Genomic DNA, 18,583 nt, shown 5'->3' on the forward strand with positions numbered 1-18,583 from the left:
AAAGTAGAGCAAACTAAACCTAAGGAAAGCAGAAGGAAATAAATAATAATTACAGCAAAAAATAAATGAAATAGAGAATAAGAAACAATAGAGCAAATCAATGAAACCAAAAGTTCTTTCTTTGCAAAGACCAACAGAATTGACAAGTAAAGCTAGCTTGACCAAGAAAAAAGAGAAAGGCAATCCAAATTACTAAAATCGGGTATGCAAGAGGGGACATTACTACTGACCTTACAGAAATGAAGTGAATTATAGGAAATACTATGTATGTCAACAAATTAGACAACCTAAATGAAACCAGATGGACAAATTCCTAGAAAGACAAAAACTACCAAAACTGACTCAAGAAGAAATAGAATAGGAGCAACCCAAATGTCTATCATTGAGGAATGGATAAACAAAATGTGGTATATCAATATAATGGGGAATATTATTTAGTCATAAAAAGGAGTAAAGTACTGATACATGCTACAAAATGGATGACCCCTGAAAACATAATATTAACTGAAAAAAGCCAGACACAAGAGGTCACATATTATGTAATTCCACTTATATGAAATGTCCACAATAGACCAATCCATAGAGACAGAAAATAGATTAGTGGCTGGTGGGGGGAGGGAGGGAATGGGGCGTGACTACTAATAGGTACAGAGTTTCTTTTAGGGGTGATGAAAATATTCTGGGAGATAGTAGTGATGGTGTGCTACTCTGTAAATATAGTAAAGAATGCTGAATTGTACACTTTAAAAGGGAGGATTTTGTAGTCTTTGAATTATATTCCAACTTTCAAGAAGGATGTTAAAACCAATGGGCAAAATATGAATATGAATTATATACCAGATGGTAATACTGTGTCAATGTTAATTTTCCTGAGTTTGATCATTACAATGTGGTTATAGAAGAAAATGTTCTTCTTTTTAGGAGAAACACACTGAAATATTTAGAGGTAAAGGGTCATAATATCTATAACTAATTCTCAAATGCTTCAACAAAAATAATAATAATAAAATGGAATGAGTCAATGAGGCAATTAATAGTTTACAAAATATTGATTGGTGACTCTAGGTGAGAGCTCATTGCTCCATTCTTGCAAATTATGGCACCATTCTTACAACTTTAAAAGTTTTTCAAAATACAAAAGTATTGTTTAATGAAAAAGGTCTAGCAAGGGGCACCTGGGTGGCTCAGTCGTTAAGCGTCTGCCTTTGGCTCGTGTCGTGATCCCAGGGTCCTGGGATCGAGCCCCGCATCGGGCTCCCTGCTCCATGGGGGGCCTGCTTCTCCCACTCCCACTCCCCCTGCTTGTGTTCCCTCTCTCGCTGTGTGTCTCTCTGTCAAATAAATAAATAAAATCTTAAAAAAAAAAAAAAGGTCTAGGAAATTCAGAAGGGCTTAATCAATATTCTGAACTTATGTAAAAGTCACATGGAAATGTCCAGGCAACATTCCATCTGTATTTGTCAATACTTTTTCATTTGTAAGTGACAGAAACCCATCTCCAACTGATTCATTACAAAAGGGTATTTTTAGCTCGTGGAATTGTAAAGTTCAGGAATGGGACCTGTCAGGCATGACTGGATCCCCACACGTTCAAATGACATCCTCAGGAATTAGTCTCGCTCTCTATCTCTGTTCTCTGCTTTCCTCCATATTTGCCTCATTATCAAGCAGTTTTGCCATTCCTGGTGAAAAGATGGTTGTCACCAAGTTTAGGTTTATATTCTATCCTCTCAGCAACTCCAGTAAAAAAAATAAATAAAAAGCATGCTTGTTTAACAGATCCAGCCAATGTTTCACTGACTCTGATTGGCCCCCCTTAGATTATCTATAAAAGTCACTGAAGCAAAAGAGATGCAAAATTGTCTGCTTTTTAAATAGGCAAAATAGATTAAAGTAAAACAGAAGCATGTTGCATAAAAGTAGTCTCCCTTCCTCTCCTGTTACCCAGTTCATCAGTTTTTCCCAGAGACAACATTGCTACCAAGCTTCTGGCAACCTTCCCAAGAAATTCTTTTACTATACGGTCACATATGTGTGGTGCATGCATGCACACACTCACGCACACACGCACACACGTACAGATGGTGGGATACTGTACACACTGTGCTCTATCTCACTTTTTTCACAATATAATAAATCCTGGAAGTTGTTTCCTTTTACCACATATAGATCTGCGTCCTGTTTTTAATGGATGCATAGTATCACAAAACATGAATACACTATAAAAATCTTTTTCATTTCATTCAACAAACTCGCATAACAGATATCAGATATTCAACATCTTGTAAGTAGAGTTTGGATTATTTTTCTCTGATATCATGAAATTGCCCTATTTTTCTTTTTTTTTTTTAAGATTGTATATATTTATTTGACAGAGAGACAGAGAGCACAAGCAGGGGGAGCGGCAGGCAGACAGAGAGGGAGAAGCAGTCTCCCCGCTGAGCAGGGAGCCCGATGTGGGGCTCGATCCCAGGACCCTGGGATCATGACCTGAGCTGACACTTACCAACTGAGCCACCCAGGTGACCTTGCCCTATTTTTCTGCCCTCCGATACTCTTTTAAGCTATCCCTGCAGGTTATCCTTATATGATTTGAGACTGTCCCATCCAGAAAAATCTCTTGGTCCTGCAAATGTATATATTCCACAACCCATTCACTTGTAGGAATCATTTCTAAAGGTGTTCAATATTCACAGACTTGGCTGAAGATGGAAAGTTGGTCAATTTCTCCATACTGTTCTCTAAGCAATTTGTTCCTATTCTCATTTCACAAAGAAGGCAATTACTTTATGTTTGAATTAAAATGATACACATTGAAATGGTACCATAGTTAAAATATTAATAAAATCTCACTATATGCAGAAAATATAAGCAATGCAATCCCCACCTCACCTCCAATTTAAAACATCTGCCAAGAATTACATAATTTCAAAACTAGCAGGCCAGGTCAATTGCATACTGTGCTTATGTAGTTGCCAAATTGGGCATCCTTCAGCTGGCAAAAAGAAAAACTATAGTTTTTATGTGCTTTGGAAAATTTCCCCAAGTTAAATTTTCACTTGTCCACTTTACATTCACTTGTTACTGTAGTGTAATATCATCTCTATGTTCCATAACAGTGTCCTTTAAATACTTTGTTAGGTAATAATTCTGATTACAGAGCATGAAAGGTGGCCCCCAAATGTGAGAGATGATAAAAAAAAAACCTTAAGAGGAAGACCAATCATCATAATATACCATACTGACAATTTAGAAGAGTACACTCTGCTAAAGAATATAAATCATGCTAAGAAATTTTTAGAAATCAGCATTAAAACAAAAACAAGTGACATCAGTTATTAATTTAGAAATGGACAAATCTGAATTATGTAAAAGTTTTAGATCTATGTCCCTCTCATAAAAAGAACTGGCCTTGAAATTCCTTCGAAATTTTCATCTCTGGTACGGGTCTTAATAGCTGTGAGACACCTGGCAAGCAACTTAACCTCCCAGAGCCTTAGTTTTCTCACTGGGAAATGGGGATGATATAATAGGATTTGGTTCATGGACCTCTCCTGAGAATTACATGAGATAATTCACATAAAGTGCTTTTTGAAGTGATTGTTACAGAATAATAAAAAAAAAAAGAATAAATAATCAAGAAAGGCTCACAGTAACAGTAGTGGTAGTTTTGTTGTGGTTTATTTCAAAACATTGGTTGGATTATTGCTCCCTCAGACCTGATATCGCTGCCTTATCTAGGAGCTAAAACCACCAGTTTCAATAAAAATTAGAATAGGGGTTTTCTATTGAGAGAAGAGGGTTGAGGACTGACTATAATGAGGCATAAAGGAACTTTCTGGGGCAATGGAAATCTATATCTTTACTGGGGTGTTGGTTGTCAAATTTCATTGAATTATACCCTTAAGATTAACACATTTCACTGCATGGAAACTTTCAATTCAATTTTTAAAAATTAGCATTTTAAGTCAATGACTGCCCTATTGTGGGAACAAAGGCACCACTTCTTAGTGTTTAGCAGGTAAGAGACAGAAATTATTTTTGAGGCCATGCAAACAGGGAAAACTGGTTTTTCTTCCTGGCCTAAGACTACAAAGTCCCACAGATGGGAGAGCAGTAGAAAACAAATAAAATTAGAAGCAATGTAGTAGCTTCAAGCTCCACACCAGCTTCCCTATATCTAGGTTTATGGCAGAGAGAGAAGGCAATGAAGTGCCAACTGATATCTGGAGGACCCAAGAATAAGACATGTGTACCACCTCCTGTCTGGCATTTGAGAGTAGTACCCCACAGATGTCCCCTGTACCAGTGGACAGGGGCATGCAGTAAAAAGGACAGGATGCTACATCTGGGCAAGGAGTCAGGGAGACTGCTCAGGTCTCTAGAGGTTCCCAGACTGGTCAAGGCAGAGATGACAACAACAACAGTAAAAAAACATTTGAAGGCTTTCTATGTTCCAAGTAGTTTTCTAAGTGCTTTATATGTATGTATCTCAGTTAATCCTCTCAGAAATCCTATGTAAGTAGATACTATTATTATTCCCTTTTTACTGATCAAGAAAGCAAGGCCAGGATGGCAAAGAAGTTTGATCAAGGATGTACAGCTAATAACTGGTAAAATTTGGCTGCGTGTATGCAGATCCCTCTATCCTCCAACTTTTCTTTTCAAAATTGTTTTTGCTATTCTAAGTCATATTAGAATCAGCTTGTCATTCTGCAAAAAAAAAAAAAAAAAAAAAAAAGCCTGCCAGGATTAGGGTTGCACTGATTCTATAAAACAATTTGAAGAGAATTGACATCGTAATAGTATTGGAATCTTTGAATTCATGAATATAGTGTATTTCTCCATTTATTTATGTCTTCTTTAATTTCTCCGAAATTTTACACTGTAAACAGTGTTTTCAGTATACAGGTCTTGCACATATTTTGTTAAATTTATCCCTTAGTATTTCATATCAATTGATGTTACTATACATGATTTTTTTACTTTTTCAATTTCAATCATTTATTGCTACTATGTAAAAATACAATTAAATGCTCTTTATTGAGATATATTTCACATACCATAAAATTTGCCCTTTTAATAGAATATAGCTCAGTGCTTTTAGTATATTCACAAGGTTGTGCAATCATCACCACTATCTAATTCCATAACATCTTCATCACCCCAAAGAGAAACTCCACCCATTAGCAGTTGTTCCCCATTTCCCCCTCTCCCAGCCCCTGGCAACCACTAGTCTGTTTCTATTTCTATGGATTTATCTGTAGAATTAATTTTTATGTATTGACTTTATATCACGAGACCTTGCTAAACCCATTTATTATTTCTAGAGTTTTTGTAGATTTCTCTGGATTTTCTACATATATGTTCATGTTGCCTGAGTGACTGAATATACAGACAACAGCCAGACCATATATAACAACAGAACTCTGACCCACAACCCCTGCAGCAACCACTCTAGGAAGCCAAATTACAACCTCTGAAGCAATCAACCGAGAATAGTCAGAACTTGATCAGTGACTGCCAGCGTGCCTATTTTTTGACACTGTTTCCAACTCAAGGCCAATCAGAAAAACACAAACATGCTCCCCAAACCATCACATAAGATGCCACTTCTAGTTAACCCACCTCTAGCTTCCCTATGATAATAACCTCCAATCAGTACAGACTTGAAGCTTTCCCTTTTAACTATAGGCTTTCCTGCCCCCCCTACCTGACTGAGTCTCTGCCAAAGGCAAGTGTTAGTGGCTATCTGCTATAACAAACTCTGAATAAATCGCCTATTTTCACTTGGGTACTCTTCATTTGTGAATAAAGACAGTTTTACTTCTTTCTTTACAATCTGTGACCCTTTTATTCTTTGCCTCGCCTTATTACCCTGGATAGGACCTCAAGTATAATGCTTAATATAAGTGGTGAAAGCAGACATCCCTAGCTTGTTCCTCATCTTGAAATATTAAGGTATTTTTAACGAAATTAAATTGCTATAGTATTTAGACTTCTTTGGATATATTTAGAAGTATGGGATAATAGTTTTATTTTTAAATATCAATATATGCAGTATGTTAATAAATCTTTTGTAACCATTTAAACTTATGATGAAAAAGTTTAAATGTCAACTAAAAATTGGGCAAGGAGTTACTTAGATGTTCAAAATTCTTTTATTCGGCAATGAGCAAAGCTTGAAGCAGGCTTCAGTGGAGGCCATCACTGAATCTGGGGGAGTGACACTGCCCAAGTTTGTCAGCAGAGACTGACCGAGAGGTCCAACTGGGACTAGCAAGGAGTTGTCTACCGTTATACAGAATGAGGGTGCAGAGTCAGAAATTAAAGAGGTATTAAAAATAAATAAAATTACACTTTATGCACACCTGAGATTGTGACTGAAATTTAAATTCACATTATAATTATAATAATTATTATGATAATAGAGAGCATGGAGTCTTCTACAACAGATGCTGTGTTTTGAAAACCTCCCGCTGCTGGGGAAAATTACAAATAAGAAAGAACCTTTCCTTAGTTGGCACAATTCCTTCTCTCCCTGGGCATTACCTTACTAAGTAGAACTGAAGAATCATATTTGCAATGCTAATACCTGGCCCTGGGGAAGGCCCACAGTTACCCATCTGACCTATTTACAATTTCTAACTTCCCAAACAAAAAAACTGCCCAAGTGTCAGCAGCAGTTCCCAGTAACCAAAAAGCAAGGGTCTCCCAAAGAGAAGAGCAACCACTGCGGGCTGGCATCAACTTAGATGGGAGTCATGTCTGCCCACCAGTTGCAGAGATCCATCTGAAGAAATAGCCAGGGACAAGGCAGGAAAAGTGCCCAGCCCTCATCTTCCCCGAGGAAAACATATCTTACCAAAACAAGCCACATTCTGCACATTTGGAGTACTAGGTAGAGTCCCCCAGTCCCCAGGGAGCTGGAGTAGGGATTTGGAACAAAATCCAAGAACCCTCAGATGCCCAGGGGATCCAGATCCTGGGATGGCTCAAGTATGGAATTGGGCCAGAGGGGTTCCTGTTCAGTTTTAACCACTGACTCTTTCAGCATCTTAGTCCTTTCCCTGGTAGGAGGCATCTCAGACTGCATTTCCTACCCTAATGAAAAGCAGGATTAAAAGCGGGGAGATGGGGAGCTATACCCCCTAATGAACTCTGCACTGGCTCCTGATTAGGCTAAGTGATCTGCAAACAACTGGAGGTTCATTACTGACAATAGAAATGGCACTGGAATTTGTCAGGACAAGAGCAGATGGGCTTTCGTGAACTAGTAATACCAGCACTAACAATAAGACTCAGTTAAATAAACAAATAGTGTGATACAAATAATTACAGCAAGGTCACAGGTTATAAGATCAATATGTAAGAATCAATGGTTTTTCTACTTAGTAACAATGAACAATCTGAAAATGAAATAAAGAAAATAATTCCAGGGACACCTGGGTGGCTCAGTCGGTTAAGTGTCTGCTTTCAGCTCAGGTCATAATCCCAGCGTCCCACATCAGGCCCCTTGCTCAGCGGGGAGCCTGATTCTCCCTCTGCCACTCCCCCTGCTTGTGCTCTCTCTCTCTCTGACAAATATATAAAAATAATAAAATCTTAAAAAAATTTTTATAAAAAGAAAAGAATTCCATTCACAATAGTATCAATAAGATAAAATGCTTGGGCGCCTGGGTGGCTCAGTCGGTTGAGCGACTGCCTTCGGCTCGGGTCATGATCCTGGAGTCCTGGGATCGAGTCCCGCATCGGGATCCCTGCTCAGCGGGGAGTCTGCTTCTCCCTCTGACCCTCCCCCTCTCATGCTTTCTCTATCTCATTCTCTCTCTCAAATAAATAAATAAAATCTTTAAAAAAAAAAATAAGATAAAATGCTTAGGGAATAAATTTAGCAAAAGAAATGTAAGACTTGTACACTGAAAACTACAAAATATTGCTAAGAGAAATTAAAGAAGATTTAAATAAATGGAGAGACATTCCATGTTCATGGATTGGAAGACCCAGTCTTCTTAAAATGGCAATTCTCCCTCAGATTGATATATAGATTTGATACAGCCCTATCAAAATCTCAGCTGCTGTTTTTGTAGAAGCTGACAAGATGATCCTAAAATTGATATAAAAATTCAAAAGACCTAGCATAGTCAAAATAATTTTAAAAAAGAACAAAGTTGAAGGGTTTACAGTTCCCAATTTCAAAATGAATTCTAAATCTATGGAAATTGAGATGGTATACTGTCAAAAAGATAAACATATAGGTAAGGGGAACAGAGTTGAGAGTCCAAAAATGAACTCTAACATTTATGCTCAGTTGATTTTCAACAAAGGTGCCAGAACAATTCAATAGGGGAAGAATTTTATTTTCAACAATAATGCTGGGGCACTTGAATATCCACATGCAAAAAGATGAATTTAGGTCCTTATATTATACACCTGAAACTAATAAAACACTGTATGTTAAATAACTGGAATTTAAATAAAAACTTAAAAAAAAAAGAATTTGAGGGCTTCATTCAAAGACTGATAGGAGACCATTAAAGACTTTTAAGCAGAAAGGAAACATGACCGGATTTGTGTCATGTTTTTAAAAATACTGAAAATACCTCTCAGGCAATAATGTGGAGAACAGACCAGAGACAGGCCTACGGTACAAGTAAGGAAATGGGTTTGGAAGCTACTGCAATAATCCTAGCAAGAAAGAATGACTTGGATGGCAGAGATTTACAAGATATTCAGAAGTTAAAAATAAACAGTCTTGGTAATTGATTAGATAAGTATGAGTAGGGAGAGGGAGGTACCTAGATGGCCAAAAGCAAGTGGACATGATGGTTATAGTGCTCTTCACTGATATAGGAAACACAAAAAGAAAACCCAGTTTTGAGAGGAAAAATAGTTTGTTCTTGGAGTACAGAGACTGAGGTGCTTTGGGGATAATCAAGAACAATGACGAGCAAATAGTTGGATATATAGGTGAACAGTTCTGTGGAAATGTCTGGACTGGATGAAGAAATTTGGGTGTCAATGGCATATTTACTGAGAGGCTGGGTGAAAACTCTTGCAGAAAGAGAAGATCAAAAAGAGAAGAGAGCCTAGGACTGGATTTTAAGGAGCACAATGTTTAATTGCTTGCAGAGGAGAAAGAGCCTGCAAAGGATTCTGGGAAGGTAGATAGGAGACTTGGAAATCAAAGGGAAGAGTGTTCCAGAGAGGGAGAGGTCAACAGTGTCAAATGCTGCTGAGAAGTCAAAGCATTCTTTAGACTTAACAAATGGAGGTTATATGAGTTATTTATTGCTGTGTAACAATACCCTAAACTTCAGCAGCTTACAACAACAAATGTTTATTAACTCATACTATTTCTGAAAGCCAGGAAACCAGGAGCTGCTTAGCTGGATGGTTTTGGCTCAGAGTTTCTCACAAGGCTGCAGTCAAGATGTCAGGCAGGACTGCAATCATCTGAGGGGCTAATGGGGCTGGAGGATCCTCTTCTAGGACGGCCCACTCAGAGCTGGCTTCCTCAGAGCAAACAATCCAAGAGAGAGAGGTTGAAGCTACAATGTGACTCAGCCCCAGCAGTCACACATCATCACTTCCAGCATATTTGATGCACCGGAAGTTAAGTACAACCCACACTTAAGGAGAGGAGGATTAGACTCTACCTTGTAAATGAGGAATATTAAAGAATTCGTGGCCATATTTTAAAACTACCACAGATGTCAGGTGATCTGAGTGAGCACTTTATCTATGGAGTATTGAGGGACAGATTGGAGTGGGTTGAGAAGTCAATGTGAAGCCAGGAAATGGAAGCTGCTAATGTAGATGACTCTCTCTGGAAGTTTATGAAGGAGACAAAAGAAATGGGATGGAAACTAGAGGAGAAAGTGAATAGAGTGAAAAGAAAGTTCAGGTTGTGGCTGTTTTTAAGATGGGACAGACTTACTCATGTTTAAGAGCATGGGAAGGACAGAGATGGAAAGGAGCAGTGGGATACACAGATAAGGGAAAGAACATGTGAGAGTGTAAGGTTTGAGGACGATGGGAGGGAACTGCGTGCAGAGCATAGCTGTAGAGCTCAGCCTTAGATGTGATGAGAAACAGCACATCTGGGGCTCCTGGGTAGCTCAGTTGGTTAAGCGTCTGCCTTCCGTTCAGGTCATGATCTTGGGGTCCTGGGATCGAGCCCCTCATAGGGCTCCCTGCTTGGCAGGGGACCTGCTTCTCCCTCTCCCACTCCCTCTGCTTGTGTTCCTGCTCTTGCTATCTCTCTCTCTCTGTCAAATAAATAAATAAAATCTTTTAAAAAAAGAAAAGAAAAGAAACAGCACATCTAATGCCTCAGGAGGGCAGAAGGAGAGGATGGATTAGTTGTGGGCACATTGGAGTTTGGCTTGGGGAGGATGAGGGAGTTCCCATCTGATGGTTTCAATTTTGTTTGTGTGAAAAATAGCAAGGTCTTCTGACAGTATGAAGGGGGCTAGAATAGTCAGAAGTTTAAGGAGAGTAGTAAATGTGACATAAATAACTGTAAAAAGTGGGAAATCAAATTGATTAGAAAAGTGGAGAATCACGCAAAAGTGTTGAGGGCTGATATGATGTTGCTAATCATATTAGTCTGCTGGAATTACAAGGAAATCTCTTAAAAGGGAGAGCAAATGGTATCAGATTAAAAGAGAAAATCATGGGGCACCTGGCTGGCTCAGTCTGTAGAATATACCACTCTTGATCTCAGGGTCATGAGTTCAAGCCCCGTGTTGGGCACAGAGCCAACTAAAAAAAGTAATGAATAAAAATAAATAAATAAATAAATTTGTTAAAAAAGAGAAAATCATAACCTCAAATTTCCAGAGGAAAAAAACTGAAACAAAAGGTGAGAGCAACTTAGAGTTTCTCCAGCCTCAGAGGCAGGGGATGTACAGAAATACGAATGAGACATGGTCAACTAATAAGGTAATTCTTCCCAGCTTTTGTCAAGCAACTGGCAGTGAGAGAAATGAGTGTCCATATAAGAACCTAAGCCAAAGAGGCAAGGCTTTGCCATGCCCATGATAATAATGTGGTTGTCCCCAGTTCCAGTTCTAGATATTAAAGAATATTCCCCACCCAGCAGCAAGTCCAAATTCTTTCCTGAAATTACGGGCAACAAGATGTGATAAATAGATGCAGCACTCACATGTGGGCTAATAGGGAACTTCAAAAATTAAGATGAGCACCCAACCAAGAATGACAAAACATTTGAGGAATGTTTTAACATCAAAAATGAGAAACACCACAACCCACAAAAGAAAGAAGTAACACCTAAGGAAATAGAGTAGACCAAACAGAACATGACTTAGTTCTTCTCTCCTATGAGCCAGGGGGAAGAAACTGGCTCAGGGTGTCTTACACCTGAACCCCAGCTTCGAAATTCACAAGTCAAGAATTTGCCTCTTTTGTATTCTGGTTCTATTGTGACAATCTTCCTTAAGGCAAAGGATGACTCAGAGTCTAGTCATCTGAAGAGAGAGTTACATACTGGATAAAAACACATGGGTTTAAATATCAAAATATTTTCCCAACACACCAAACAAAAGATTATGTTATATATGTTACAATGTTAATGTAACAAACAGTAGAATTCAAGGTGGAAAGCACTGAAAGGAACAGTGCTATTTCATATCAGTAAAAGAACAATTAACAAAGAAGTACTGAATTTTTATGTATCTCACATCAGAGCTTTTAAGTAAATAGACCAAAATCTAATATAAATGTCAGTTAAGAGGATGAATTTTCTCTCTTAATACCTAATGAAATGAGCAATAAATAGTACACACATGTTGTCAACATTAGCCAAACTGGACTGGTGGCCAAGAAAATAACCAGAAGGATCTGGAGCAAATGGAGAGGTCCAACTTCACTTGGCTCCCAGTAGCATTACTGGTGAATTAATAAGATCCTGAAGATTCTTGCTAATGGCATCAAACCTGGAATGATCCAACTCAAATAAGAATCTTTATCTTTTACCTCTTCTTTAAAAAAAAAAAAAAATTATTTATTCATTTGAGAGAGAGAGCACATGTACATGAGCAGGGGTGGGGGCAGAGGGAGAGGGAGAAGCAGGCTGTCTGCTGAGCAGGGAGCCCAAAGTGGGGCTCTAATCCAGGAGCCTGGGATCATGACCTGAGCAGATGCTTAACCAACTGAGCCACCTAGGCACCCCTCTTTTACCTCTTCTGACTAAGAAAGTAGTACATATGGCTCCTGGAGAAGAATGGGGAAGGTAAACAATGGGACTGACTCTCAAACAAAAGGGAAAATTTCAGAACTACCCACTGAACTGGAAGAATGTCCCAAAGAAGAAATAGACAATAAACATTGAAAAGATTGTTTTAAAGACCACTGACCAAAGGCCTCTAGGAAAATAACCATATAAAAAAGTTAGATTTACCCTCCTACAGCAAGGGACAAAGTACTCCAGAGGAACTGTAGAGGCCTCAGCAAGAGGACCTTGGAAGGGGCTTCTCACAGTATTGGGACTTATGCTGGATTAGTCCCAGAAAAGTTAAAGAAGTAGGGACCAGTTATGGATTGAAGGTTGTCAAAAAGTTGGGGCAATTTAGTGGCTGGATATCTGAATAATTTTTATCTAGGAAGTATGAGGATTAAAGCAAGGCTAAAGCTGTCATTGGTAAAGGAGCAGCTGTGACTCAGTTTAGTCAGAAGTGGGGGATGTTGTATTGTTTCTATGGTTGCAAAGTGGTCTTTCTCTGTCTTGTTCCAGAAATGGTCACAGAGTGGCCGTGTGTACATTTTATTTATATTCTAAGAAGTATTGGGTTTTTTAAAAAAGATTTTATTTTTTTATTTGAGAGAAAGAGAGAGAGAGAGCATGTGAGAGACAGAGCATGAAAGCGGGGGCGGGGAGGGGCAGAGGGGCAGAGGGAGAAGCAGGCTCCCCAGTGAGCAGGCAGCCCAACTCCCAGGGATCATGACCTGAGCCGAAAGCAAACACTTAACGGACTGAGCCACCCAGGGCCCCTTAGTATTATTTATGTTCATTTGGGAACATCATGTCCTGGCTGCTAGCTGTCAGCAAGGGAGCTTTACACTTTCTCAAGAAAATCAACCTCCTTAGTAGTAAAGTAAATACAAACTATCAACAAATATCTTTTTTCATACATCAGATTGACAAAAATAAAAAAGTAATAATACCCAGTACTCAGGGAAATGTAAGGAAATAGGTTTTCTCATACATTATATATACTGTGAATTGTTATAACTTTTATTATTATTACAGAGAATTTCAAACACATATAAAAGAAGACAATGGTATAATGAATTCCCATTATATCAGCTTCAATCCACTTCTCTCCCTCCAGTACTTTTCTGAACCCAATTACTTCATCCATAAATATTTCAGTATGATCTCTACCATTATCACATCTAAAAAAAAAAACCCCATTCCTTAATTTAATGAAATATCTAGTCAGTGTTCAAATATCCAATTGTTTTATAAATATACTTCTTAATTTTATAGTTTACTTGAATCAAGATCCAAATAAGGTCCACACGCAGCTTTTTAAAGTATTATGGCATAATACATTTAAAACAAAAAATATAGGGGCGCCTGGGTGGCTCAGTCAAGTGTCCAACTCTTGATTTCAGCTCAGGTCATGATCTCAGGATGGTGAGATCAAGCCCCATGTCGGGCTCTCTGCTGGGTGTGGAGCCTGCTTAAGATTCTCTCTTTCCCTTTCCCTCTGCCCTTCCTCCCACCCAGTTCCCTCTCTCTCTCTCAAAAAAATAAAAAATAAATAAATAAAAATTAAAAAAAAAAAAATATATATATATATATACATACCCTCTGATCTAGTGATCCTAGTCCTAACAATCTAAGAACAAATCTATGAGAATATTTATTGTGACCTTATTTGTAATAACAAAAAACTTGAGAACAACTTAAAAGTCCACCAGTGGAGGAACTCTCTATTGATGAATAATGTGGATGTCTGTAGTATGGGTAACTATGTTGCTGTTAAAAAATCAACTTGGATCTGTAGCTACTGATCCAGCAGGCTGCCCTGATGAATTAAAGAAGAAAGGATGTAACTGAGAAATATGTATAGTTTATGATCTCGCTTTTGTAAAAACAAATGACAACTCACAACCTTTGACATGTATTTTATACAGTTATTTATATGTGTATACATGTATCTGTAGATCTTTTCCACTAGGCTTACATGGTTATGGAGAAAAATGCGTGGGCTCACATACTTGCACAAACATTGGGTACATGATGGTGAGCAAGGGAAAGTGCTTGAAGCAAGGGAAAACAAGAATAAAAACAGATTAGGGGCGCCTGGGTGGCTCAGTCAGTTAAGCATCTGCCATCGGCTCAGGTCATGATCCCAGGATCCTGGGATCGAGCTCCACATTGGGCTCCCTGCTCAGCGGGGAGCCTGCTTCTCCCTCTCCCTCTGCTGCTTCCTCTGCTGCTCCCCCTGCTTGTGCGTGCTCTGTCTCTCTCTGATAAATAAATAAAAATAAAATCTTTAAAAAAGAAAAGAATAAAAACAGATTAGCAAAATGGGAAAATATTTATGGTATGGTATATGTTAACAAAGACAAAAGAAAATTTAAATGGTAGATTTTTATCTAGGATTTTTTTTTTTCAAAAGAAAATAACATTGGGAAAAAACCATTAACATTATTAACATTATATAAGTGTGCATATATATTCATAATAATCAAATAAATACATGTTAGAACAAAAAAATGAGAGCAAACCAATTTTTGTCTATTTAATTTGTCTGTCAAAAATACTAATGCAGGGCGCCTGGGTGGCTCAGTTGGTTAAGCGACTGCCTTCGGCTCAGGTCATGATCCTGGAGTCCCTGGATCGAGTCCCGCATCAGGCTCCCTGCTTGGCAGGGAGTCTGCTTCTCCCTCTCCCCCTCCCCCTGCTTGTGTTCCCTCTCTCGCTGTGTCTTTCTCTGTCAAATAAGTAAATAAAATCTTAAAAAAAAAAAAAAAATACTAATGCAGGGATGCCTGGGTGGCTCAGTTGGTTAAGCAGCTGCCTTCGGCTCAGGTCATGATCCCAGAGTCCTGGAATTGAGTCCCGCATCGGGCTCCTTGCTCAGCAGGGAGCCTGCTTCTCCCTCTGCCTGCTGCTCCCCCTGCTTGTACTCTCACTCTCTCTAGCAAATAAATAAATAAAATCTTAAAAAAAATACTAATGCAGAAAAGGTCTGTTCAGATAATTATGTTGTACAAAGTGGTGTTGATGTAGTTTTGAAACGTTGGTGAGGTCCGGAGCCAATGGCCAAGAAAGAATTCTTGAGACGTCTTTGGTGCAAAAAAAGGTGATTTTAATTAAAGCATGGGGACAGGACTCGTGGGCAGAAAGAGACTGCTGCCCCAGGGTTATGAGGAGTGGCTGATTATATACTTGGGAGTTGGGGGAGGTAAGGAAAAAAGGGAGGTGTTCAAAAGGACTTTCATATGCTAAAGAAGATTTATAGGATACTGGAGGCCTTGCTATTGTCAAGCTAAGGTTGTTTTTCCTTCTAGTAAGACACTAACATTAAGATAGTTGGGAGCTTTCTGGAGGAATGTTACACTCTATTACAAGTCCTTGTAAATAGGATGCAAGTCATAAAGAAATTTAATTTTGTTTACTTTCCCTTCTGCCTCTGTTTCCCACAACACCCATGGAAGGGAGGGTGATGTTAGGGCTCCAGAAAATTGAGTTATGGGTCTCTGGAAGTTAGGCTAATGATAAGAATGCTTTTTCCTTGGGCGCCTGGGTGGCTCAGATGGTTAAGCGTCTGCCTTCCGCTCAGGTCATGATCCCAGGGTCCTGGGATCGAGCCCCGCATCGGGCTCCCTGCTCCTTGGGAGCCTGCTTCTCCCTCTGCCTCTCTCTCTCTGTCTCTCATGAATAAATAAATAAAATCTTTAAAAAAAAAAAAAAAAAGAATGCTTTTTCCTTGTAAATCGCTAAGACTTTGGTAAACTGATGGAGACTCTTGTCTTGCAGGACTGTGATCTCTATTTAGTTAACCATTTGTTTTTCCTTCCCTTAGCTTTAGGGCAGCCAGGAGTGCCTGAGGAATGTTAAACATATCCTACTCTGGGGGGGAGGAGGTTGCAGGGTGTCAGCTTGTGCTTTGTCCTCAGCTTGCCTTCTGCTCCCTCATCAGTGTGACTCACTTCATTTCCTTCTTAACTTTGCAGATACCAAGGCAGGCCTCATATTTGGTCAAAATTGCCCAAGCAATCCTGGAATGCCTAGTTTAATGCAGTGTCACCTAATAAACCCCATAAAACTAAGGTTGCCATTGCGGTCATTAATGCAATTTGGCCTGACTTGGTGTACTAATCCAATTATTACTCCAATCAGAAATGTAAATTTCTTCACTCTGTATTTTCTACTACACTAACTGCTAATGAACAAGTTGTTAGGTACAAAGACAAGATTTATGCAATTCATCCTCCCCCAAATCATTTCCTACATTATTCTAATTTAATGGATTGCTTTGTTACACAGGTTCTTTTGAACTCAGCTTCCGCAGGAGGCCACCAGTCCTATAGGTAAGCTGACTCAAGTCTCCCACTACTTCCCCCCATTCAATTTAAATTAATGAATTACCATAATGCCAAATGTTCCTTCAAACAGTATGCACCACTCACATAATTGTAAACAGAAATGTAAAGCCAACATCAAAATTGCATGGTCATACAAGGATTCAAAATGTGCTTATAATTATGTTTTAATACTATTATTCACTTGAAAATTACAATTTTTTTCTTTTTTCCCTTCAGAGAATTTGCAGACTCCCAGGAGGTCCATGCACCAAATGGAGGAGATTTAGGATTTTAAGAAGCTTATTGATGAAAGCTGCTAGGACGATAACATCACCAATTAGCCTTTTAGTTCAATTCTAATTTAGAGCAGATTAGCCTTGCAATCAGGAGCTCCTAGCTTCTCTTTCTTTTCTCCCACTCCCCAAATTGGACCATTTCCCCATCAAACAATGCTCTTTCAAAATTTTTAACAAAGAATTTGGCTTTCAATCAGCAATTCTACTTCTAGAATCTAACTCAAAAAGATATTTGATTCAGAGCACAAAGATGCAAGTACAGAAGTTAGAAACTGTAGCATGATGTTGTAAACATCCTAACTGTTCATTATTAGGTAACTAGTTGAATACATTATCCAAGCAATGTAATATTACCTTGCTCAATAATACCTAATCTATTCACACAAATTCTACTGATAGCTATTAAAAAGATGAACAGTCTAGGGGAAAAAAGTAGTGAAGATGGATGAACATTTTTCAAGGAATAAACTACAAACAATCAATGAACATTTGAAAAGTATCTCAACTTCATGCATAATAAATGCAAATCAGAACAAAATAACAATTTTAACTCATTTGATGGGCAACAACTAAAAAGTTTGATAACTAATGTTTGTGGAATTTTAGGAAACAAGCACTCTCGAACACTTTTGTCATAATGTTATTTGGTGCAACCTTTCTGGATGATGATTTGGCAGTTTCTACCTACACGTGAAACACATACACCCTGTAACCCAGTCCCCAGTGCTTAAGATTTTCTCTATGGATATGCTGGCAAGCCTTGTTAAGATAAGTACAAAGATGTTCTTGCAACATTATTGGTAATAGTAAAATCAAAACTGCATAATAAACAAACAAAACCCTGAAAACAACCAAAATATCCACCACGGGGAACTGGTTAAATAAATTGTGGCATATCCTAACAAATGACTTTTTTTATGCAGGTGTTAAAAAGATATATTTATCTTACAGTTAAGAAATGATCCCCAAAATATATCAAATGAAAAAGCAAAGTAAATAACTCTATATAATAATGTGACCTTTTTTGTGTTAAAAAACAAAAAAAGAGAAAGAAATACAGATATGTAAGTAATTTTGTATGTTTGGAAGGATTCACAAGAAACTAATAAAGGCATTTGGCCTTGGGAAGACTGAACTAGAAAAGGGAGGGTGGCTCTCAACTTGCACTTTTTATTTTGTAACTTTTTGTAGCATAAATTTGCGAATCTCATAGATGTGTTTCTTTTAATTTTACAAACTGTTCAATGTAGGATATCAAGGTTGAGAGAATGTGATACACTTTTTTGTTTGCTTCTTTGTGTTTTCTATCAAATAAGAAGAAATATGTCATACTATTTTAAAAATATTATGAGCCAATAAAATGGATACTGTAGATCTATATTCACTGAAACAGCAAACTGTAAGGATATATTTTTTGAACGAAGAAAGCCAATTGCCATACAATGTGCATAGTATGATCCTGTTTGTGTAAAATTGTGTGCACCTGTGAGTATTCACCATTCAGAGATGTCTAGAAAGATGTAATCCAAGTGGTGATGTGGTTACACATTCTGTTTTATAACCATTCTAAATTGCTTTACTTTTCTCAAAATGAGGATGTATCATCTTTGAACAGAGAGGATAAAACAAAATTTTTATGAAGATTTTGACATCTCGGCAAATTAGAAACAAGGATGGAAACGGGGAAAGGATAAGAAAATTATTTAAGTTATGTACAATGA

The 18,583-nt window shown here is 38.1% G+C and overlaps 1 long non-coding RNA gene across 3 annotated transcripts in view; it reads right to left on the bottom strand.

The window, feature by feature from the left end:
• Positions 1–18,583, bottom strand: part of LOC118016944 — a 36,010-nt gene that overhangs the window by 8,169 nt on the left and 9,258 nt on the right. The window contains exon 3 of one of the 3 annotated variants that reach the window (XR_004680982.1): positions 14,488–14,526. The exons of the other annotated variants lie outside the window; for them this stretch is intronic. This is a non-coding gene — a long non-coding RNA (uncharacterized LOC118016944). Of the gene's footprint in view, positions 1–14,487; positions 14,527–18,583 lie in introns of those variants that run through there. 3 annotated transcript variants of the gene reach the window in all.

This window comes from Mirounga leonina, unplaced genomic scaffold (genome assembly GCF_011800145.1).
Source record: "Mirounga leonina isolate KUSES-001 unplaced genomic scaffold, KU_Mleo_1.0 Mir_104, whole genome shotgun sequence".
NCBI lineage: Eukaryota > Metazoa > Chordata > Mammalia > Carnivora > Phocidae > Mirounga > Mirounga leonina.